The sequence below is a fragment of the Haliotis asinina genome, chromosome 2 (assembly GCF_037392515.1).
Source record: "Haliotis asinina isolate JCU_RB_2024 chromosome 2, JCU_Hal_asi_v2, whole genome shotgun sequence".
Classification (NCBI taxonomy): Eukaryota; Metazoa; Mollusca; class Gastropoda; order Lepetellida; family Haliotidae; genus Haliotis; species Haliotis asinina.
In genome coordinates this window covers 8521390-8530868 of record NC_090281.1, presented here as the reverse complement: position 1 = coordinate 8530868, position 9479 = coordinate 8521390, and the positions used below count along the sequence as shown (strand labels likewise).

Genomic DNA, 9479 nt, shown 5'->3' with positions numbered 1-9479 from the left:
TCTATGTAGTAACTGAGCGTGCATTTCAGAAACTTCAAGACCCTTGAACCACCGTTAAACCGGCATTTGTCTCGAGCGCACGAACTCGCACAGTGGTCAGTTCGATATTGAACACCATTTGACCTCACTACCAAATACTTCTCCACTAAATGCTAAGTCACTGGATAACTGAAGTCATCATTCTTGTTTTTTTCAGTGTTCGTCAGGTCGAATACACATATGGCTGGCTATTCTACCGTCTCACTGAAATGAGTAGCCTCGTAAATTATTAGGACTGTCACCCAGCGACAAACAGCTAAATCAACAGTTGAAAGAATTTAAGAAAACGTGATGGAACCTTAAGACATAATGCAACCCCCTCACGTTTTATATAGGGATCGTGACTCGCTCTAAAGGTGCCCCCGTGGGTGGGGGCATTTCAAAAGTTGTCTGTACATTTTTGTGACTAAATGCATTGCCCCTCAAAGTTATGAATGGTGACTTTACAGAATTCGTTAAACCTTTACAGTTTGTCACATGGTACATGTAATCGCGATAAAGTTCAAACCTGGAAGCAGGGAGACTATATATACAGATATATGTTGTAGATTATCCCTGCTGGCAGGAATGTTTGTTGAATGTTTACGCAAGTATATGTTTTTACCCGACCTTTCACTTAGGCAAGGTCTTCATGAGATTGTGATGTGAAGTTCAGGTGTCCTGAATGTAGATGAAGTAGTGTTCAGTCGGTGTGAGATAATGCGTTTGATCTGTTTGTTTTTTTATTTGAAAGAGTGTTCATTTTCAAGCATCATTTTAATACATCTATCTTTCTAACCAATGGCAATCGGAGAAAACGTTAAAAAATATATTTGGGGCGGCGTGGTAGCCTAGTGGTTAAAGCGTTCGCTCGTCACGCTGAAGACCCGGGTTCAATTTCCCACATGGGTAATGTGTGAAGCCCATTTTTCTGGTGTCCCCCGCCGTGATATTGCTGGAATATTACTAAAAAGTGGCGTAAAACTAAACTCACTCACTCAAAAATGTATTTACTTGCAACACATACAGCGCACCAGAGATCCAATAGGTGCTTTTGCATAACTATTTTTAACATATGCTTGAAAAATAATATAGTTAGCTGTGACGTCTTTGGGGACCTTTGTACAGATTACCCGATATGTTGTAGGTTTTCTGGATGAGTCATGCATGCTTCTGACTACAGTTCACAAAGTATTCAAATCCCGGTTCGCCCCTATTATGTTCTCAGGTTTGTCTGCATCATGCTCGACCTCGTCTGTTTCACTAAAGTGGCCATCCAGGGGGATCCCCCATCCAGGTAATCCTCTGTGACAACGACCCGTGAAGATCCGCGTTTGAATTGATCTTCAGCAACCCATGTTTGCCGTTAGAGGATACTAACGAGATAGGGTGATCAGGCTTCCAGACGTGGTTGACATATTTCATCGGTTTTCAGTTGCGTAGACAGATGCTCATGATTTTGATCACTGGAATATCTGATCCAGGCTCGATTATTTATAGGCGGCCTCCGTATAAGCTATAATATTGGTGTTCGACAACAAAACCAACCAACCAGTCAATCTGAGACCTATATTACCTTTCAGGCCCCAATACACTTAATTGGTGCCTGATCAAATCTCTGTCATTATTATAATAGTACATTCATAATAAGAAATCTTAACGCCCGTTTATAATTTATGGCTAGATCTAGGATGTTTTTTCCGATGAGATATAATGGGGGGTCGCGTATTACATTTCCAGTTCCTGGGATTTGTAGTTGATATAAAATTATGCGACACACGCACCCTCGATCAGGTGTCTTTATATATAGACCAAATGCCGACCAAATTTCTTCAGCAGTTCATCAATGCGCCACAGTCAGCAAGTCATTTTCATCGCTGGGGTCGTAGCAAAACTCATAATTTCTGCTAATGTGGAACCCGGCCACAGAACGGACGCCTTCCAGCCAATCAGATATGGTGTTACAAAAAGGAGGCTGTGGCTATATACACGACATCGTGTATATAATGCCCTTATATACACGACAAGACAATGTCGTGTATATAAGTCTGTTATATGCACGACGGTCCTTTTATATAATGGTGCCATTCACCCTGCAATTAACTAATTTAATATATGGTAGCATAATAATTGATACTGAAGTTTTTTTTGCGTCACTACCAGTGTCGACTCAAATTTCTGTCTAAAATTTGAAGTTATGGTACAAATGCTGTGTAGATATATTTTCGGGGCTTTTTATAGACTTTGTGAAATGAATTTAATTATTACTAATCTTGCATGCAGATATATTTTGTGCTGCGATTTTTTAAATTTATAAATAAAATCTAACACAAACTAAGTTCATTCAATATTCGTACAAGTGTTATTTTCAACATATTTGTACATGCTCATATATTGAGCATATCTGTAACAAACAATACGATATCTGCAACAAAAGATTTATTTTCCGTAAGTATTAAATGTAGTATTTTCCCTTATAGAAAGGCAATAAGCTCTGCAAGGCAGCTGGTCAGCAGTTACATATGTTTGGAGATGAAATGCTAAAAAGCAGCGGTTACCCCTGTATATGTCAGATGACAAAGTACACACCTGGTGGGAACTAAGTAATTAATTAATGAATATGTAATAAGGAATAAACCACCCTGAAACCACAATAAGCTTGTGATTGTGTATGTGAGCGTGTGATTATCCGATTGCTAATCTGTGTAAATGATTGATTGCGTGTATGCATGGGAGAGTGTATGAGTGAGGAAGAGCATTATTGTGTGCATGCGTGCGTCAACGTGGTTATAACTTCCATGTGATTGTTTTCTCTTATTTTATTGTAAAGCTGTGATATTCTGTCATTTTAGTGTCTCACAGGCCATACAGCCCAAGTGCTTATATATTTAATGTATGTACATACTGTAAAAGCACGTGACACTTTAGAAAACAGTTTCTCTATATATGTCTTAGGAGAAAGGCACCGTGTCCCATGTCTGTGTTAGGAGAAAAAAATCTACAAGGCAATTTCCTTTGATTGTGTATGGGGACAAAACTCTACCAAACACAGGGTAAATGCGAGTGTTAAGAGATAAAACCATACTAGGCAGCTGACATCTCTAAATGTATCAGGCGATAAAACTCTACAAGGCCGCAGATGCCTCTGTTTATTTTAGGAGAAATAAGTAACCAAGGCAACGGTTACATCAACCGGGTATCAGTGTGTATTAGGAGACAAATTCTACTACGCAGCGGGTACTTGTGTGTATTAGGAGATAAACCTACAACGCAACAGGTACATGTGTGTATGAGGAGTTAAGTCTACAAGGATGCGGGTATCTGCGTGTTAGGATATATACCACCCAAGGAAGCGGGTACCCGTGAGTCTCAGGATATAAAATCTTCAAGGCAGCGGGTACCTGTGTGTATTAGGAGATAAACTCTACAACGCAGCGGGTGCATGTGTGTATTAAGATAGAAACTCTATAACACAGAATGACAAGTATGTGACATATTTTAGTCCAAATAAGTCTTAACATGTCACGGAATACACTTATGCAATATGACAATATTATAATAGAAGACACGAATACAGTACAGGTGGGACAACAAACATATATGCGGAATGACACTCATATAGGTGGGACAACCCCTGTGCAGCTGGAAAAACACCCATGCAGGTAGAACAACACTCATACAGGTGTGACAACACCGACATAGGTAGGACAAGACCCATATAAGTGGAATGATGCTCATGCAGGTGGGACAACACTTATATAGGTGCGACACTCATACTGGTAGAATGCTCGTGCTGGTGGAATATCATCAGGTGGAATGACACTCATGCAAGTGGGACAGCACCGATACAGGTGCAATGACACTCATACAAGTGGAATATCACAATGGTGGAATGTCGCTCACATAGCTAGAATATCAAACAGGTGAAATGACAGTGAAATGAGTTCCAGTCATATAAGATTCATGACGTGTTTACGGTGTGATTTCAGTGATATCCCTACTGTATTTGAACATTTGCAAAGGTATATCGTTGTTTACACCTTCGCATATTTCAGGGTCTGCAAACGCGTCGCGATATAACAAAATTTGCGACAATATAGCCCACGATGTGCGTTTGAAAACCATCACATACAGTAGGGGTATCACTTAAATAGCACCAGCACCAAATAATAATAGAACTACATGTATGTCTACGTTCTGAGTAACAAATCTTCTGCAGTCACACATTGTATATAAAACATCCAGTCATTCACCAGTGACGAATGTAAACAAGACGGGGTTCATACTATAGAGCAAAGTGGACACATGTATCGGCCTTTCAGTTGCTCTTCAATTCCAGCACAAACGAAATGGCACCAACGGCCACAACCACCGCAGAAGACCCACTGATGTTTCTTTTGCCTTTCGGGGGGATCACTACAAAATGGTAGGTCGCAAAGAGTGTCTCGATTGTCCTTCATTTTCTCCACAAATGTAGCGGCTGCAATTCCCCTGAAGTACTCGCAGTGACACTGTCGGAATACACAACACGACATGCCAATGAGTACCGTCACAGCATTCTGAAGCATACTGACAAATAAGCAAGGTGTGTTTCAAGACTCCACTCATTTTAGTTTGCCCACTTCACATAAGATATTACTCTGTTCATTAAATGTGTACTGAATTGTAGATAGACTTCTCAATGGATGTGTCAAGAGTGTTTTTATTACAGCCGTTTTCTGTATTGCAGCTCTTTTTTGTTTTTGTATTTATTGTTTTTTAGGAACCACTTTACCATAAGAACAAATACGCCACAGCTACTTCCATCCGCCTGTAGGCTACAGGGCACTTCTTTTTGTGTCCAGCATGCATCCCCAGGATATCGTTTTTTTTCATGAACTCCCTGTAATATATATATTTTGAAAGGTATGCATAATGTAGACACAGTAGCGTTTCACATTCAGTACATTTACGATGATATATATTTTTGTATAAAACACATAAATGATTGCTGTGGGCAAAATACCAGGAACTGGACATGACATGCCCCTAAACGTAATGTGATTTGTGCCCTGTCCACGTATTGGTTGTGTTCTACAGACTGTTCCCAAGAACATAGCCTGGTACAGATATGGCAAATGTCCGAGGCATCTATTAAGCCCAACAGCAAAACTGTGTATCTGGGTTTTTTTTAATATGCATGTACAACGCATATGAGTAAAGAGGTACTCCTCTGCGGAATCACGGCACTATATTAATTTTGATTGATTAGATTAGATGATTAGTCTGGCAAATAGAAGAATATTAGGTAAGTGGACACCTATTAAATGTAATAAACCTAAGAAAAGTTGCCTGACGACTATAGTCATCACAAATAGTTGACGAATAATTGACGAGTGACTTTGGCGTAGTCGTGAGTATCGGGTACTGTTGGGTCCGTCTTGTCGAATTGAGGCTTCACTTGCAATTAAATGTCGACTTCACTCGCAATCCATCGTGGAAAAGTTAACTACCGACGTCTTCAGCCTGACCAGCATTACCCAACAAAGATAATGGCCGTTATGTCATTGTGACAGGTACATACCATATTGTGTATAGAACGGCAGTGTACAGGGAGGCAGGAACCCTCACTTATGTCACGTTGTAAGTTGGACCATTTTAGGTGGATGTAACGGAAGAGGACAAATTGTTAGTACTTACCGCCAGTGTGAAATGTATCTTGTAGCTCTCACTGTTGACTTTATGGAATCCAGAATACGTATATCATGCGTCCTCATATTGGCAACCATAAGTATCCAGTGGTGACTAGTGCAGATCGACAGAAGGACCTACTGGTATTCTGCAAGTGGTACCTATATCGAAGTCAAAACTCATTATTGTCAGAGCATTTATTTATCACCTTTATATAACCTCAGGTGAATTTCATAACTGCAAAAAGTTACATTTAAAACGACGACATATGCCAGATGATACTTACCTGATTGAAAAAAAAACAGAACGTTGAGCAGAAAACTGTTTCTTTTAATACACCAAGACTATGTCAAGTTATCCATTCTCCGTTAAATTGCAACATGATTTGAATGCCGATAGCGTTGACAGACATAACAAGGACAGTTCATGCTTCTCTAATTGTCATACTTAAAACAAAGTTACGTGAACGTTCTTGACATTTGAATAGATGTAATCATTTTGCTGACTCTCCAATAGTTGGAGTATAAATATCAAATCGTCCCATAGTTTTCCTAGAATGATTACCCTCCCATAGTTCAAGAAGAGCCATGACCCTCCCATAATACAGCAGGATTTGCACAAAATTATGTTGTGACAAATTCCCGGACGACCTTACACCAGGAAATGCGTTTTATGTTCTCAACTGTTTTAATAAATAACAATAGATTATGTCATGGCCGGTATAACGTTTATTCTCAACTCAGAATGTCAGCGACAAGACAACACCGTCCCTCAGAACAAGTTTCAAATCACGTTCCTTTTCCGAAGCAGTGCCGTCATCACTCTTGTTGGTGGTGGTCAAAACTGGTGCAGCTGTTGGTGACGGTGCCGTGTCTGTCTCAGTAGGCTTGCTGACTGTCGATAGAGCCGCGCATGTACTTTTACTGGACTTCCTCTGAATGACACCATCTACGCGGGCTTCCATCTCTGCTGAGGTCCTCTACAATAAAGGAACGAATTATAGGTTATGGAAATAGTTCCCTTGAGATTTTTCTTATGTGCACACTGAACGATTTTCATTCTTTATATTTCGGAAAAGCAAACAATACAAACAACATTCAAATGTATCAGCTAGCCATGCCTTGTAGTTTCAGATTGCCAGAGACTTGTGTCCTGTCCTCTCAGCTATCAGCTGCTCGTCTAGGCCAGAATCATAGAGACTGTTACTGTAGTCGCCCTCAGTGAATGATTTGAATAAAATCCACCAAATCCTGCCATTTTACACAGTCGTCCGACAGTGCCTCTCAAAGGGTGCAACCCAACCGGAATATCTGCATACCACGCATCTCTTCGAATAAATTTCAGAGGCCTCAAGTAAAATGCGGTGCACTTTCCGTCTTTAGGTCTTAAAATAGGATCAATTTTCAAATGTAATTACCATAAACACACGTTTCCAAAGTGTGAAGGGAGGGAGTTTAGTTTTACGCCGCACTCAGCAATATTCCAGCTATATGGCGGCGGTCTGTAAATAATCGAGTCTGGACCAGACAATCCAGTGATCAACAACATGAGTATCGATCTGCGCAATTGGGAACCGATGACATGTGCCAACCAAGTCAGCGAGCCGGACCATCCGATCCCGTTAGTCTCTTACGACAAGCTGAGTCGCCCTTTATCGCAAGCATGGGTTTCTGAAGGCTTATTCTACCCCGGGACCTTCACGGGTCTCCAAAGAGTGAAACATAGTATAGTTAAAGTGATTAATGATACTGTCCCTTGCATAGATTTAAGCATCTCATGTTAATTATGCGTTAGTGAGTGAGTCTACTTTTACGTCGCACTCAACAATATTGTAGCGTCATGGCGGCGGTCTGTGAATAATCGAGTCTGGACAAACAAGTGATCAGTAACATGAGCAATTGGAATTAATATACGATTATGTGTGTCAAACAAGTCAGCGAACCTGAACACTCGACCCGTTAGTCGCTTCTTACTAGCAAACAAGGATAAGATGGACTGGAGCAGAAAGAGTTTTACGAGAAGCATGCGCTGTATACGGCAATGACTAAACCCATTTGGTTTGTAAAAGGTAGAGCAGATGAAACTAATTCTGCGCGTAGCTCATAAGACTCCGACGTCTATACAAACTATGAAGATATATCAGGAAGCATATTTTCCTGCCAAATCCATTGATAACTCACCTGAGTGACACGTATTTTTCATAAAGCTGGACAAAGCATCTGTCTGGACGCACTAAATTCTGGGAGACGTAGACACATTTTCTTTGACACTTTCGATGTTTTAAGCCACCTCTTTTGGTTTTCGATACATCCTCCATGTATCTGAGACGTTTTGACCCATCTACACCTACTGTTATTTCGAACTGTGAGTTTGGACCCGTTCTGAGATACCTATGCTCATCGCCTTCTCTAGGAGCACAATTGAGGCCAATGAGGTACATCACTGTATCTAATAGCTGTTGCGGACTGTGCTCCCCTAAGATCTCCTTCTCCCACAACACGTCCTCCTTATCTACACTGATCACTTCAGCCTGTCTTTTCTCTATTCCAATTCCGTGTCTAGCCAGCGACTTCATTCTTGCATCTAACAAAGACCTTAATCCCTGAAAGAAGTAAGACTCGAAAAGGTTTAAATGCGTCCATTTCTTCTGATGTAATACTGCAGAGAAGAGACAATTTCGTAAAGCGTATTTCCACGATATTCCTCGCCCTTCTGATTTCTGACCTCAGCTATGAAAAACATCAAGTTTTATTTAGTTCACATTCCTTCTGAGCCAGTGGCATAATGCCAGGGTTTAAATCCATATCCTCTCTCCTACCCCTCTTACGCCGTTCTCTCACCCACACTTGATACAAACGAAGTGCCCACTTACTCTTGCTTTCAGTATTCGATGAATATGCTGAGTCGCACAATTTCTTAATGTCAAAATCTGATGCTGGCTGGCCAAACCTTGCTGAATTAAAATCTACGCTATGTTCTGGAGTTTCAGGTGTCGGGGGTTCTTTTCACGTCACTTGCGGGGGAGGGTCACAGGGCAACATATTAAAAAGGTTGGATTCAATTTCTTGGCTTGCTTTGTACAAATCAGTATCAGAACCAGAAGAAAAAGCTTCAAGATCAACCAGTTCACATTTTCCCACATCAAAGTTTGGAAGTGCATTATAATCACAATCAGTATTTAATAACATCTCAAAATCTGAATTAACGTCAACCTCAAAAGTGTCTGTGAAACGGTGTTGTGTAACAAACACGTCGATGTCGGAATCACTCACACTGCATAGGCCTACCGAGTCCCACGATGTTCACTGATGTACGTGTCATGATGTACGTGAATATATAACCACCGCCCTCCCATAGTTGAGCACGTTTATTTGCGTGTTTTAACGACACTTTTGGTCATGGCCATGTACAGCTAGAACAGTCCTCCATTAGTTTGGCTCGTGAACCTCGCTATTATTTTCGCACGTGAAACTTGTCTCGGCCTAACGGCCTCGAACAAGCTTCACGTGCGAAAATAATAGCGAGGTTTCGGACATTCTCCTATACATAATGCCATACATCACTGTTTCTCCACATGCAATTAATACATGTAATTATAACTAAATTCATTCTTCTATTTAAAGGGATTCAGCATGAACACATTTATGGTAACAGCGTGTGCGTGCATGGTGGGCGAACTGGTTGAGGCACCAGGCTCGTGATCTAGCAAGTTTGAGGTGTCGGTATCGGGCCCAACTATACTGACGCTTTAAGTGTTGTCACAAATCCTAGTGTACAGTACACGACCCTGT

At 40.8% G+C, this 9479-nt stretch overlaps 1 pseudogene; it reads right to left on the bottom strand.

Moving 5' to 3' along the window:
- Positions 1–6408: 6408 nt before the first annotated feature.
- LOC137274796 (zinc finger MYM-type protein 3-like) lies at positions 6409–9009 on the bottom strand (annotated as a pseudogene).
- Positions 9010–9479: the final 470 nt, after the last annotated feature.